Source organism: Taeniopygia guttata, chromosome 2, assembly GCF_048771995.1.
Source record: "Taeniopygia guttata chromosome 2, bTaeGut7.mat, whole genome shotgun sequence".
Classification (NCBI taxonomy): Eukaryota; Metazoa; Chordata; class Aves; order Passeriformes; family Estrildidae; genus Taeniopygia; species Taeniopygia guttata.
Window position 1 is genome coordinate 96,054,122 of NC_133026.1, and position 16,697 is coordinate 96,070,818.

General features: G+C 34.5%; 1 protein-coding gene across 2 annotated transcripts in view; it reads right to left on the bottom strand.

Moving 5' to 3' along the window:
- DOK6 (docking protein 6) overlaps positions 1 to 16,697 on the bottom strand; it is a 240,954-nt gene that overhangs the window by 96,575 nt on the left and 127,682 nt on the right. The window lies entirely within an intron of this gene.

The following is a 16,697-nucleotide window of genomic DNA, read 5'->3' on the forward strand; positions in this document are numbered from 1 at the left end:
CATCCTCCTATTCAACTTCAGATTCATCCTATCCACTTCCCAAACTGAACATCATGAAATCCGTGGCATTTGTCAAACACGAATCATCTCAAGTTGGAACTAACACAGTGTGAAACTACAACCAAGAAAAACCATGCAACTATGCTGATTGTCTTTTATTTGCAGGAAAGACTTAATGTAAAGGAAAGTTCCTGGAGAGCAGGGCTAGGACCATGGGCATCACTGGGCATCCATGGTCACAGTAAGTCTCTATCTGAGCATATTTAACAGTGAGGGGTTCCCCAGTAATCTAGGAATGTTTGCATTAAACTGCCAGTTTTTTCAGTCCTTTCTTGGGGGACATTGGGAAATTTTGTGACAATCTCTCAAATGTACTGCTTAAACTGGGAGAGAGAAAAATATTGCATGCAAGCCCCAAAGCATTTAGTGATGATGAATTATTGGAATTAGCAACATTTTTTATCTGAGAAAAACTCCTCTAAGCCTAATTGGTACAGTCCTCAAATTCTTGCCTGGTTAGACATAGCTCTCATACAAACATTTGCTGGACAAGAAAGGGAAACAGGCACGCAGTTCTGGGTCTCCAAGAACCTTTGGATACCTTCTTTTGTTCAGTATCTTGAATAATCCAGGAACAGATCTATGTCGTTCCTGAGTTATTCTGGCTATCAGCTGACTAAGTTCCCAGCCAAACAGCTGAAAAACCAAAGACTATTTCGGAATTATTGAGAACAAAATATGGTTGTTGTCACAAGATTTTGGGGGTGCTTCTTCAGAGTGTTGTAAGGAAAGTGGTGTCCCTTAACCCTTCCTGCTTTTTTGAAGTCTTTGTCTCAGGATACGGATTCTCAAAGTTTATCTTCTCATAACATCCTCACCTTCTAGTGGTAAGAGACAGAACATTATGTCAATAACATACAGATGACATTTAGCTTTGTAGGTGAAAAGAAAATACTGAGGTAACAGCACACTTGTTTTTCAACACTGCTACAGATGCAGCATCCCTGATGGAAGGAAGGAGAGAATAGGCTTATCTCTGGACAACAATAAATTTTTACAGCTTTTAAAAAAGGGAAGATGAGCTTGTTCAAACACCTACTTCCAAAATTATTCTACTCATACATGAAGAAATTTCCCATATATTTCCCCTTCCCCTCTTTCAGCATTTGCCATTTCCTTGGACACTTGTGAGGTCTTTTGAACCGAAGCCATAAATCCCACTTTCCCATGGAGAGAGGTTTCATGCCAGGGAGATAAGTGATAGAACTGGACACCAGGCCACACTGCCCTGTTCTGGCAGCATGTGGATGGGGTGAGGGAGCAGGGCACCAGCACACAGGTAAGAGAGTTGAGGTGCCATTGAGTTACCCAACAACTTCTTCCAGTTATAGATAAAGACAGGGCAATCAATCGGCAAAGTTGGTAGCACAAAGATGACAGTGCAAATCTCAGCAAGTGCTCCCATGGGGTTTTTTTTTTTGCTTCTTTTCTGCCTAAACTGTGTCACAGAACAATATATATGCTGACAGAATGCATAGCTCTATATAAAGACTGCAATTTTTCCTGGAGTGTGGCCAGAATATAACATTTTATGTATTTTACAAAATCTGCATTTTCTTACTTTTTTTCATTGTGCTTGCACCCAGACTCAAAGGCTTGTAATGAAAATGTAGAATAAGATGATGGTAAATAAACACTAACCTAGCCTTTCTAATATTACAAATATTTGAGAAGAAAGTGAAACACACTGGTAATCCTATAAATGCAGTTTAACATCAATATATATTCAAAAGATAACTCATGTAAAAGCTAAAAATTCATCTTAAATATATTCTCACACCAAATTTCCAGTAGATGTTTTTGGAAACAAACAAATGAAGTGCTCTAGGAAGCTGTTTCTTCTATGTGTCCTTGTGTTGTCTCCAAAATCTACTTGCTTCTCTCTTTTACAGGAACATCTAGGTCTTGAAAGTTTGGATCCAGAGACCCCCTTTCAGAGTGTTCAGCTGGCAGTTTAAGTTGTTGCCTTATTGCTGCCAGAGACTGATGATTAGGCCCAGATTAGACCATTCTCCAACTGCCATACAGAAGAAATTTATCTTAGTATGAGCATTATAGGGTCATGGCTACATTTTGCAAAGTGTAGGCTATAGCATGCATTGTACTGCTGTATAACTCAAAATTTCTATCTTACAAAAATGATTGACTTGATACTACAGGAAATATAGTTTCAATGCAGAACTGAAGTATCTTCCCACAGAACCGTGTGGATTTGTGTTTGCTGTCAAAAGAATCAACGTTATCTACAAATGTGTCTGGAAGATCAAGGGTATGAAGGTAATGCATAAGTTAGTCCTGCCAAATGCATTCTGATAGCTATTGCTTACTTGTAGGGAATTGCCTTCAAACTTTTCTGTGATGGACATGTGAAACCTTCTTTTTAGAACCAGGTTAGTTACTTTTCAAAACCAAACCCTTGATTCTCCTTTCACAATGCACATAAATAAAGGAATTTCCCATTTTTTTGTAAAATGTAGGAATGTCTCGTGTCTCTGGGTAACAAAATTAAATATTATTTATGATGCGAAAAATATTTATTATAATTTACAGTACATAAATGTGTCATGGCAGCAATCTTTAAGAATGCCAGGTACCACGTCAGAAAACAGCGATATCTCAGTTCCTTCTTTATTTTGATTATATGCCTATACTGAAACAGATGAAATATTACAGTGGAACAAAGTAATAAAAAAGCATCAGCAAAATTGTCCTCTTTAATGCATGTAGATTAGATTTATTGGTGGTAAATGCAGAGTTTTTAGTCATAACTGGTACTTGTCATTGAAAAATTTATTTTCATTTTAAGATAACTGAATTCCTGGACTGAATGATAAATTGTAAAGCATGCTCTCACAGCTATAAATAAAATCAAAATACCTGCATTTTTATCTTTACTGCTATTTAATTATAAAATGCTACAATACAAATCTCATGAGGTGAGATAAAATGCAAAGAGATGGGAGACATTAAATAGTTACTATTTACTGCATAAGAAACATTACTGGGAACAAATTTGTAAGCTTGTTACTCAACTTGCTTTGGCAATGTTTTGATCTGAGTTTTAGGTCATGCCTGAGGCTATATGTAATTTCTGCTCAGTTCTCAGGTGATTACAGTGGCGCTGTACCTAGTCTGGCCACTGTCTTGGACACAGGTGATAACCACAGGATGATGTTGGTTTGTTGATATAATAGCAATGCTGAAATAACATCAGCAAATTGTGTTAGAGATAGGAATTTGTCATAGTAAAAGTGTTTGTCTCCTACTTACATTTTAAAAGAAATAACTATACAATTCACTACTGAGAAGGGGTGAGGGGCAATGGAACATATATGGACACATTTCAAATTTACTGTGTACAGAAACTCTCTAAGATCTCTTTCTATCTGGCCTGTAGATCCTCTAGATCTCTAAGGCTAGAGGAGGGATTGTTTTCAGGCTTAGGAAGCATTTTGTGTGTGGACTTAAACAAACACCTTTTGAATCCTGATAACTTCACGTTCTTTCACGTTTTCCTTCTGTGTTCAGATGGCACAATGCTACAGCAGCATTCCATCTCCACCACCATAAGTTGCCAGCACAGCTGGATGCCTCTAGGCTGAGATAAAGCCCTGAACTGCTGTCCCCTCCTGCTCAGTCCAGGGCCCTTCATTTTGGGAGATCCACTCCATCACTATCAGCAGCAGTTTATTGAATTTGTAAATAAAAGGGCTCAATTTATATGCACCTCCTAGAGACAGGTCTCTTCTCCTTCTCATGTAGCCCACATAAAGTGATCTGGTTAAGAATTTAGGTTGGAAATAGCATGTGTAGAATATTAGAGGGGGATAACAAACATTGTCCTTGTGCAAATAAAAAAATCTCATGTCTTCATGTTCTGCCTGATGCCAAACTGTATAAATCTGAAATATTAGTTTCTTAATTTCTGAAACATTTTTATGTATTTGCTGTACAAATTGTTTAGCTCTTCTTCCTATTAAATGATGGCAATAAGGGGAACAAGTCCAACTAAATACTGTTACTGTGAATGAAACTGGAGAATCTTTCCTGGTTAGATTAGTAGGATTTAGACCTAATATTCTCTACCAAGAAAGAAAGATGATACCGAAAAATGTGCCAGTTTATCTCTTCTAAAAATCACTCAGGCTTAATTAGAAGTTAATAAGAATAAATATTACAGAATTCCTACAGGACTGATGTGCTATTATACTGCACCACATAAAATATATGAAGAAATTTATTTTTTTTTTTTTCACTAGCAAATAATATTATTGCCTGCAGGCATGCAATTTCTTATCAAAATCAATAATACCTTGAAAACATCTATGCTTTATCAGGATATATATCATCCTTTGATGATTTGAAAATAATTTGATTTTATAAATATTTAAAATATGTTATCTAACCATGCTTCTGTTACTTTGGGTACTTTTACTAGAGCACATCACACACACTCAAACACAGATACAAATCTAAAGCAATGAGGTTATTTCATATCTTTGCCCAGAGGAACAGAGGGATCAAGCATATTTTGTATAATAATGTATTACTGATTAACACTGCCTAGGCATTAATTTGGCAAATTTTCAATAAGTGATAGCTGGGAAGCAATGAAGGGGACATACATTCTATTTTTTGAGAAAGAACAGAAAATCACTCTGTATGTAGACTAAAACTTGCTTTCAAATAGAAAGGAAGAGAAACAATGGGCTACAACTCCAAGAGTGATTGGTTTATTGAAATTATTTTTCAATTGACCAACTATGTTTGAAGGTATTTTATCACACGTGGGACTCGTATAGAATTTTTCCTTGTGTTTCAAATAATACTATTTCTAAGAAAACTTTCTTGCATTTTTCTTGAATGGCGACTTTTGAATCTTTCACCTGGAATAAAGTGTTTTGCTATTACTTAAGTGTAAATCATTGAACCAAAAGACAAAGGAAAGTCACAATGGAAAACCACACATACTGTTAAATCGTATTAACTTACTGAAGATGCTACACATTCTAGCAGTGGCAAAATGTGCTACAGGAAACCTGAAAATATTCTTTGGAAATACTGTTGGTGAGTCAAGTTCCTCAAAAACTAGTCATTTCCATATTTTAATACAATAACACCCTTACTGTTGAATGAATAACAGCTATTAAAAATCATGCATATTTTTGACTATACCATCAGTTTAAAGATATATACATCTTTCATTTGAGCATTATTTTTTTTTCCTTAAACAAATACTGAATAATGCAGCAAGCAAGAACAATGAAAATTACAGAATATGAACATATAATCTGTAACTTTATCCTTCAGTATATTTTGCCAATGCACTTTGTTTTTTAAGTGAGGGAAAATATGGTCTAAGTATTATACCAAAAAAGAACGCAAAAATAAACTTTCATTTCTCAATTATTTGCTATTTTAAACTTGAGTTGGCATAAGGGCAGTACAGTTAATTGCAATAATTACCAATGGACATTTATTAGCTTTTAAATTTCTGCCACTTATCTGGAGATGAAAGATTTATCAAAAACAGGGTTCTGATAATTAAGCTAATTATGTACCTGTGTTTGCAAATAGACAGCTGTATATGTCTGTATTTAGTGCGATATATCAAAGCTGATATTTTCATGAAAATACCCCATTTTTTTCTGCAGGTCTGATAAGACGTTTCATGCAACCAGCACTCAGCTATTAGTCTGTCTGTTGTCCTGTCTATAGTATAAGCATGTACAATGTTAAGTCAATAATTTTGAAGGCAAGAAAAGTATTTTAAAAGATTTATCATATTGATCTTACTGTCCATTAAACTCTTGTCCATTAAAGCAGCAAGAAGCAAAGTTCCCCGTGTGCAATGCTGATTGAGAATGTAGTTTTCATACAGAAACAGAACTCAGATGACTTGTTTGAAAAATGGAGACTGTGGGAAAATGAATAGCCTACAAGGATAGAGTTTCCTTTGCTCCATACTATGCTAATGTAACTTTAGGGCATTTGTCTTCCTTTTTTTTCTTTATGAAAATGGCAATTTCTGCTGTTTAAAAGAAATGTATATCACCTTAGTCTGTGATTAGTCCTAAAGAAATGAATTATAACGTTCCAGGAAGAAAATGTGATTTAATGGATAAATTAGTCCTTGAGGGTAGATTTATAAGTATTCTTAAAAATTATGTATTCTACTTCATGCTGGGGACTAGTGGCTCTCATTATTTCACAAATGTTTATCATGTCTTAGAATGTCCAACAGATCAACAGTGAGCTGACATCATTACGCAAAAATATGCTCAGCAAAATCTCACTCTCAATTTAAACTTTCTTTAAAGTGCAAAGAAAGAATTATGAAAACCTGCCTAAACATAGGAGAAACATTTACATTTTGTCTGAAACTAATGGGCCAGCAACAAGAATCTGACGTGGGAATTATACAGTTCCCCAGGACTGTCAATTCATACCTGTTTCAACTGTTATTAATGTTAAATTGCAATAGCATGAAAGTAAAATAACCTCAGGCAGCGTGTCAGCTGTGGGAATGGCATAAACACTATCAGTCAAGTGTCCAAAAAAGGTCTGTCACCAGGAATGTAACACAAAGAGGATGTCATCACATCAACTTTTGCTGCTACCCCATGACTGGCAGTCAGCAATAGCATTTTCCTATCTTAAAAATTGGTAGTATTTCAGATTTAATCTACTCCCACAACATTTTTATTCCTCTTGGGAAAGTTACAGTGCTAGTTTTTAAATGAATGGGAAATTTAATACCTTCTGTGCAAATGTAAACTATGCCTCCTTTCCATTTTCAAGTTTTTAAGTTACGGTCTAGTAAGAGAATCCAATACCCAAATAAACTGGTACAAATCCTAGGGTTCATTTCACTTTTCTTTTTCAATATATTAAATATTCAGCTTTATCTTTGAAGTATTGGCAAATCTTGTTACTTGAAGATCAGAAATATTGTTAAAGTAGATAAATAATTTTAAGAGTATTAGTTTCCTTTACAAAATCAAGGTGAAAAGGACTATTTTCAATACACAGAGAAAAACTGCATACTATTTCCACTACATGCTTCATTGCCCTTATGCCTTTGAACATATGACTTTCACTCCAGCCATCTGAATATCTTCTGCATTAAATCAGTAGGAGCAGACAGTAACTAACACACTTGGATATTTTTGCAATCTCACGTCTTTTCTTTGGCTAAACATGCCTAATTTAAGCAAGACTTCAAGCTATGAATACTTAAGATTTATAAAAAGTTGTGCAATTTTGGCTGAGCACAGAGGGCAGTGCTATTGTTGCCCTTTACATTAGAAATGTAAAGATGCTTGGGCTAGGAAATTTTTTTTGCATGGTACTATACATGACTTTCATAGTAACAAACCTCCTGAAAGGATACATTCTTTTCTTTCTGTGTTTCCATTGTCCAATAAATGCAAAATTTTCCCCCAAACTCTAAAATGATTGTTTTGAAGATAGGAGTCCTTGCTACTATGAGAGTCAAGAAGGTTTTTATGGCATTGGAAGTGTAAAGAAACTAATTCAAAGCAATTACTGACTGAAATAATCTCTAAGATCATAATGCAGTATGTGCTCTACTTGATTCTCAGTTGCATAAAACTTTACTCTGAGGCAGAACAAAGTATTAGCTCAAAATGATTCTGTGTCTTCAACTTTATTCTTGGGAATTTTTTATGTGGTGCTACTGCAAAGAAATAAATCATAAAAGTTCATAGTCTAGAGTTAGTACCAATGGAAATATAATTAGAAAAGTCTTTTCAAATTTCACATCTACAGAATTTAAACCCAAAGGGGATTACTTTTTCATTATCAATCTCTTACTCTCATTTTAAATTTGTATATTTTTTTCCCAGTATAAAACTCCCAGGAATTTTACCTTTGACACATGTAAACTTTACTTAAATTAGAAAATATTTAATGAAAATAGGCATTCTTTCAATGTTTATGAAAACAGAGGCTTTCCAATCAGGTACAACCTCCTGTAAATAACAGTCTTCTAAAAAAAATTGTATCTAAAAATATGAAATTTTAGATTACTGGGGTTTTATTATACACCATTGACATGTCTACATAATGATCAATCAATAAGAGACACATATGACTACCTGAGAAGAAGTTGCTTGAAATTGAAATTCATAACCATTCTTTAATTAATAGGACTTTTTTTTTTTTTTTTAATTCAGTAGACTTCTAAGATTCAAAACAGTAAAACCATGTCTTTTGCTCAACCAGGAAAACAGTAAATAGATCCATCTTCAATTATGTGTCATTTTCCTTCAAGAAAATAAGTAATGATGAATTCAATCTTACAGAACATACCAAGATTAAATAATTGGAAACTTCAAGAGCTCTGTTGAAATGGTTTAAGGCATGTCAACTGGAGACTCACTGATGAAAGATTGTTTTATTTAAAATCTTTCATTTTTGTTTAAGGGTAAGCAACTCACCATGAAAGTATAAAGAGTGTTTAAATTTAATATTTCGAACCATATAAAGCAAGAACTGCAGCAAAAGATTAGGATTTAGGTCTGTAAAACAGAGGGACTGGTTACAGTGAGAAATAATATCTGCAGAGGATGTAGCTGCAATTAATGCACACTGGTGATCAATTGCCCACTAACAGCTTACTTGTGAAGTGAATTTTAGGCACACACACAACTAGAGGGGAGGGGAAGGATTATCCTTTCCTTTACAGAGGAGATGAAGTCATACACTGGCAAAGACTGGTCTTTGTGCTCCTTACTGAGACTCTAGGCAAAAGATCCCAATTTCTCATGACTTAAGCTAAATTCAAATCCATGGCTGTTACCTTTTAGTGGAGAAAGCAATCTAGAAAAAAATCTGCAGAGAAATGAGTTTTAACAGTAGGATGAGAAAATTGATCACTGTCATTTAAAAAGGAATTATTCAGCACCATCAGCACACTCAACTAATGGACAAAATAACAGTTCTTATGCTGCCATATGCCTTTCCTATTTTCTGCATTAATGATTTTAAATGAGAAAATGGCTGACATAAATGTTGCTCTTCCTACTACTTGGAGTGGCCTCCTCCTAAGTTCCACTGCCTTAAAAAAAAAAAAAAGAAAAAACACCCCTCTTGATTTTGTGGTGAGTGTGAGCAGGGGTTTATTAATTTTGTTAAAACAAATAAGTATGACTTTAGTTTTTTTTTTTTTTTCCTGGACCACAGTGTAACAATGAGATTATAATAACAAGCAGGTAATAAAGAGCAACTATACACATAATTCTGTCTTTTTTTTTTTTTTTTTTTTTTTTTTGGAACTGGATAACGGTAGGAAGACAATTCTTTACATTTTCATAATAAACCCTAACATTTGCCTTTGCATAGAATTGTGATAACAAATGTAATTAAGGAATCAGTTTCCATGCCCAAAATTAGTATTGCAATATAGTAGATTGAAGCATGAGTGAAAAAATCTTGTTATATAAATGACAGTGACATTTTGGAGAAGTAATGCTTTCCTGAGCTAGAAAGAGAGAAACCTTTTCTTTTTATATCAGAAAAAATTGACAACTTCATTTGCTCCCTTGATTTGATCCCTCATGAAACCCAAAGTTTATATCAATACCAGTATAATGTTTATAAGTACAAACTCCCATATCTGAATAAAGATTTTTACAAATATGCTACCTAGAGTTATAAATCTGTAGTTTTTCCTCATGACCTCCATTAAACAAAGCATTTATAATACCCATTAGAATTCAAAATCGCCTTCACCAGCATACACACAATTTTTCACATGCTGTCAGCTATTTGATTCACAAAGAAGATTATAATTATAGCTGTGACAATCTTAAAAAAATAAAATTACTTAAAATCTCATAATTCATGGGCTACCACTATTTTCTTAACTTAGCAGGCATGCAGTTACAAACTGCCTATAAAGTAGATCAACATAATAACATGCAGAAACATACAGCTCTCCTTCCAACGTCTTCCTCCTCCCATTTCTCCTATCATGATCATAGACTTTATTATTAAGACTTTATATATTAAGATGTTGAGCATTTTCACTTAGATTGCTGTTTTACAATATTAGTTCTTATTACGATCATGTCTATGTTTTAATTAAAATTACATATTGATAGGAAATGAACCCAAGCATATATCCAGACATCAAGAAATGCATAGCAGGGCATAGCATTTGAAAGACTAGTTAATGACATATATGATTTTTAGAGTTTCTTTCCAGCTGGTTCTTAACTATAGTAAACTACATCTTCATCTAAATCATATTTGTACAGACAAATAATAAACATTTCCCAGAAATAATAAACTATTCCCCCCAAAAAAGTATGATTGTCAGTATGAAATGCCATAAGGAAAGAAAACTATTTATACCCAGCACACACTGGAAATATTGTAATACAAACATAAGGTAGGGGTTACATACATATCTGAATTTTGCTGATTTCTGCTTTATTGCTGATGAGCATGATGATACAGCAGCAAAGACAGCATTTATTAGCAGGACAGTGCTGCTGTATTCAGTGACATATGCTGGGAGCACTGCTCCTTGCATCACACAGATGTCATGGACATTGTACTAAACTTGGAAAAGATTCACACTGTCACTGAGCAGAAACATTTTGGAATTACATTGGCTTTTTGAATTTCCTGCATTAATTCATTTCCATCACTAGAGAGAAAAGCGGAGATAAATGTCAGTCTGTCTATTCAATTCCCTTATTTTTTCAGCAAGGTGATTGTAAGCTATAGCAAGGTTTAGGCTAACCTCCTTAAACATATAAACAAACTTACCATGATATTTTTGATGTTTAAAATATAAAGCAGAAGCTACACACCAAGACATTTTGCCATTCTTAGTGGATTCATTTTTATAGGAACATACTTACCAGATATCTGTCTTTCCTAGACAGATATTAATTACCTAGAGGCTTGTCTATTAGCACATTCAAATTATCTAATTTTACATTTATTAGACATATTTATTTCATAAACCCACAGCAAATTCTCTGATTTTATTATTTCAATTTCTACATCCAGTCAAAATTATCAGTAACAGAAGTAATATTGACTTAATGTTTTATTCATGAAATATAACCTTCAGATACAGGATTCATTCTTTTCCCCCTTGAAACTAATGAGAGGTTTGGCCTCTACAAAGCCAGTGAAGAGCTTTGTAAAGAGACAGCCAAATTCACACTGTTACTGAGCAAGTGTTATTCTGGAATGGAGTTGATTGTTTTCTAACAGCACTCCAAAGGGCTACCTTTGGGGGATACCTTATAAAGTCCTTCCCATTTATGGAACAGAGATAATTTATTTTAGTGAGCCATTGTTCTTATTTAGAAGGTGATTAAATGGTCTTAATTCCCTTTTCCACTTCACTAATTCTAAGCTTGCTTAATTTTTCTGCTAGCCAATATGGTTATGATTTGGTCCTAAATACAATAATATTTTAAAATATGTCTAGTTTACAAACAAATTATTCTTTATAATTGACCAGTTAATATTATTTCATTATTAGGAAAATAACAATAATATGTATGCATTTTAACTTGAAAACTACACACATTTTTAAGGAAAGGCTCGAGTTTAAAAACAAACAAGGAACTTCAGATTAGTTTTTCAACTTTGTCTTACATGATCATGAAAATGCAGGATAAATACTCCTTAATGCTACCCAATAAAATAATAGTCTCACAAGAGCTACTAGTAATTTTATTACTAGTAGCTGCTGGGTTTTAAAAAAATTAATTGCAAAATTAAGTCCACATACAGAGCTTTTTTTCTTGAAAAAATAAGAAATTTCCTATATTTTCAAAATGTACAGCTGTCCTGAAAGTTAGTGGATCTAATGTTCTATCCTTAAGAAGCAGACCAAGATTCCTCATAATTCCAGTTAATATGGAAATTCCACTTCAAAGTAAAGCTCTAATCTTCATAAGACATTAGAAGTCCAGTACATGTCATATAAATTGTATTACATATGAATCTAAACCCCCTAACATATGCCAGAACACTATATGAATGTGTTATTAAGATAGTTGGACACATTTGGAATTATTTGCATTACTTCTGTGAACAGAATTGTTGATTCTGACTTCACCATGGCATGAAATGAGTGACTGGTCAATTTAAATTAAGAAAAAGAACTCCATCTAATATGAAGCAACCCTAAACCTGCTTGATTTGTAGTAGAAACTGTCAAAACAGATGGTGGTCAAAACCCATTGAACAAGTTTGCTTCACCAAACACCTGCAAAACTCAAACCCAATATGATGCTTATTTTGTCTTCTGGAACACTTACAAATTGATACAAACTGAATCTAAAGCAAAATGCTAAAAAGTTCTCAGAACAGAATATACATTTCCCCAATTATTATATAATTTTTTCATACTGATTGTAGCTGCTTCAGCAGGAGGAAGAAATGAATATATTTGTCATCATTAACACCTTACTTGCCTTATTTTCACATTAATACACTATTTTATAAGTTTGAAAACAAAATGAGAAAGAGGTAACTAAATGACTAAAGGCTAAAAGGCAACAACAGCTTCTCTATGGTTGTTTTCCATTTAATAATTTCAGTTTTAACCTCAGATTTTGCAAGGAAGATTAAGAAGCAGTTTGAAGCAGTTGAAATTGTTTAAAGCAAAATTTTAAAAGTAGACATGCTTTACGAAAGGTATTAGAAAAAAAAAGAAAGCTTTTTTAGAGCAAACACAATAATTTATTTGTATGGATTGTGAAAACATTGTATGAATGTATCTGAACTGCAATTACAGACAACACACTTGTATTTTCCTCCTTCATTGTAATCTTCATATAGAGAAGACTGAATTGCATTAAATGTCATACTGATTTGAAGGAAAGCAAGATATTCTGGGGCACTTTTAAAAGCTGCTTTAAAACTACATTAAGCAATGATTATGACTGATAAACTAAGATTTTTTTTAATTAAACATCTTTGGACATCTGAAGCACATTTTCCTTCTTGGCCTTACTTAAAATTAGAATTCCAAGAATCTAAGGCTGAATATCCCAAATTGACTCATACAGTAAAATTAATACAGAAACTAATATTTATTTATTTATCAGGGAAGAGGACAAATCCTGTCTGAGAAATTTATTGCTGCCTTGCTTAGAACTGACACCCAGGATCATTAATTACTATAAACAGAGGAATCTCAGCTTTCTGGGAATAAACTAATTAGTAAGTGGAATATCTGCAATTGGTGTACTAGTGATTCGTTTGCATATCTGTGGCAGTCTTTTAAAATACAGGAAAAGTGAACAACTTGAATTATTGAAATTTGGAGTAATTTCTACTTAAAATTTATTTACTTATGTTCTTAAAAGTAAGCCATAGTTTAATACGTTTTCCCCTTAAATATTGGCAGAGAGATTAAAAAACGGAATGGGCTGTGACAATGCATTAAGCAGCTTTGGTCTGCAGGTACAAAAACTGAGACAGCTCTAGAAAAATCTTACAAGAGTCACATAAAGCTTTGTCTTTGCCTATCACTACATAGCTGCAGCAATCCAACACATGGGTCAGTCTTAAAATTGCTTTAGTTCTCAACAACTAGACAGCAGTGAAATGCCAGTGTAGAAGCTTTACTGATCACTCTGGATGCAGTGACTGCAGTGGCAGTCATTCTGACTGCTCAACAGCCCATGGGGCTGTGCTGATGCTGATACCACTAGAGATTGTGACAAACCCTCAAAATGTTATGAAGATGGATGGACAGTGAACACTGAATGCTTACCTTCAGTTTGTTTTGTCATGGTCTGGTTTGACTTTTTTGAATGTACACAAATTTGTCCAAGGTTTCTATGCCTAGACTCTCCATGGAATAGAATATGCAATGCTGAATCCACGGTCAAGTGTACATTAGTAGGATACAAAGATTTCTGTGCTCTTTTACACACACTATTCTTCTCAGGTTACTTTCATTCAGTGACAAAAGTGTTTCAAAAGACCTGAAACAGTTAACCTGCCAACAATCCCATATACCTTACACACTATAAGTAGCCAAATGCAGTGCAAGCTGAACAGTGACAGAGAATGAAAAATAGATTGTGTGGTTTAGGTTTGCAGCAGTAAATTATCATGTTCTTCATTGAACTCTCCCTAGGCTCAGCCAACCATACATCATTTGTCAATACTTCAAACTCAATCTATAAATTAATGCCATGATTTTTGTGCTGTCACTAAATGTATGCTGTTCTCAAGAGGGGTCAGGAACTGCAGAAATCATCTAATTTTATGAGTTGATACATATTCACAAATCCCAGGAGATCTGACCTATATTCCATGTAGATGATCAGAAGCCTTTTTATCTCAGCTGATACCTGGATTCCACTCCAGTGTTAGCAAACTTGTGGACATCAAATGGGGTTTTACACTAATCCTGAAGGGAAAGGAAGCAGAAATATGCCCAAACACAATAGCTATGACTTAAGTAATCATATCTTCTATTAGCTTTAGAGAAATTTTTAAAGTGGAAAAAGAAGTGGAAAAAAGGAAACAGTCTAGAAATTCACCACCTATGTACATCCCCACTGGCATATTAGTACCAAGTCAGTAATGTCCCATACCAGTACTTTCCAGAAGAGAAGACTCAAAGGATTAGGAGATTGAGTGAGTGATAACCAAAGTAAACAGATATGCTATAAGCCCGTGAGCCTTAGTACTGCTAGACTCAATAATAATAAATAAATAAATAAATAAATAAAAAAAAAGGAATGATGGAAGGCAGGAGGAAAAGGGAAGGTAAGGTAAGGTAAAGTAAGGGAGGGAGGGAGGGAGGGAGGAAGGGAGGAAGGGAGGAGGGGAGGAGGGAGGGAGAGAAAGAAAGAAAGAAAGAAAGGAAGAAAGGAAGAAAGAAAGAAAGGAAGAAAGGAAGAAAGGAAGAAAGAAAGAAAGAAAGGAAGAAAGGAAGAAAGAAAGAAAGAAAGGGGAAGAAAGAAAGAAAGAAAGAAAGAGAAAGAAAGAAAGAGAAAGAAAGAGAAAGAAAGAAAGAAAGAAAGAAAGAAGAGAAAGAAAGAAAGAAAGAAAGAAAGAAAGAAAGAAAGACAAAGTGATACGCAATATCATAGGATTATCTTAAAGTTGCTAACAATTCCTTGATACACAAATATTTTTTATATATTTATTGGGTTTACAAGGCAAGGTTTTGGCGGTGAGGTGTGTTGGAGAAATGGCTTCTGTAAGAAGCTGCCCTAATGTTGAACAGAGGCAATTCCAGACAGCTCCAAGGCAAGACTTGCTTCCATCCAAAGCTGAGCCTATCACCGATGTTGGTAGTGCAATGTGAAAAGACATTGAAGGAATGGTAATGTATGATAGGAAAGAAAACATGAGAGAAACAGCCCTGCAGATGCCAATGTGAAAGGAAGAGTGGGAGGATGTGCTCCAAGTGCCAGAGCAGACCCCTGCAGAGACAAAATAATATGAATTCACTTCAATCTTCATTCCTCATCCCCTTGTGCTGGTCAGGGACAAGCTGGGAGTTGAGCCTGTGAAGGAAGAGCTGGTGGGAAAGTGTTTTCAGATTTTTTTTTTTTGCTTCTCACTATCCTACTCTGTTGCTAGTTAGCCCAAGTCTGTTTTGCCTGTTTTAGTACCTCACAAACAACTCCCTGTACTTACCTTGACTCATTAACTTTTTATTGTGTCTTCTTCTGTCCTACTGAGTGGTGGAAATGAGAGAGCAGCTTAGTAGGGACACCCAACCAAGGTCAAATCACTACAACATAACCACCTATTCTCTGTGTTCTGTATATGAATACTGGAAACAGAGGTAATGGAGACTTCTTTTACCTAACAATACAGACTGGATATTGCCATCTAAATATCCTGCCTCCTTGCAGGACTGTCATTGTTTTTCCCAGTAAGAGCAGGTGATGATGTTTTTGTTTTGATTCTACTGCAAACCAGACGAGAAGCATGGGGAATTTGCAAAGACAAAATGCTTTCCTAACATAAAGCTGCACTATTTGCAGACTAGAGCTGGCTTGTAGCCAAGACAGGTTATATATAGGCATGAAGACATAACCAAAAAAATAATTCTTTATTGACTTTTCTCATCATCAAGCAATGAAAACTGCAACCCGTTCCACCTTGACAAGGTGCTAACATTTCTGCACAGTTTTAAGGGATGTCTCAAGAAAAATGATGATTTGCTCTAAAATTTATTATACTTAGAGCTGGTTGAGATTTTTCTGAGTAAATCCAGATGCATCAAGACCTAAATGCACTGTCAGAAAACTGCCCATCTGCCTGTCTGCCTGGCAGGCTGCTTAAGAATCCACAACTTCAGCATCAGGTGCAGTTGTATCATGTTGATGGGGGTCAGAAGCCTAAAGACTGAGGAAGAATAACCACTCTGATGATCCAGCTTTGTAGTCTTGCCTGAATTTTGAAGGAAAATGTCTTGTTTGAATTCCCCTTCTACAAGAACATTTAAAAAAATCTATTTTTAAATTGCAGCATTTAGAACACAGGAAGATGTAGATTTGAAAGCATACAAATATACACTATTACATTTTGTAGTGATGGATGCTACAAAGTATCAGTCTAGGAAAGAAATTGAATCCATTTGTCCTGGCTTTACAAAAAAAAAC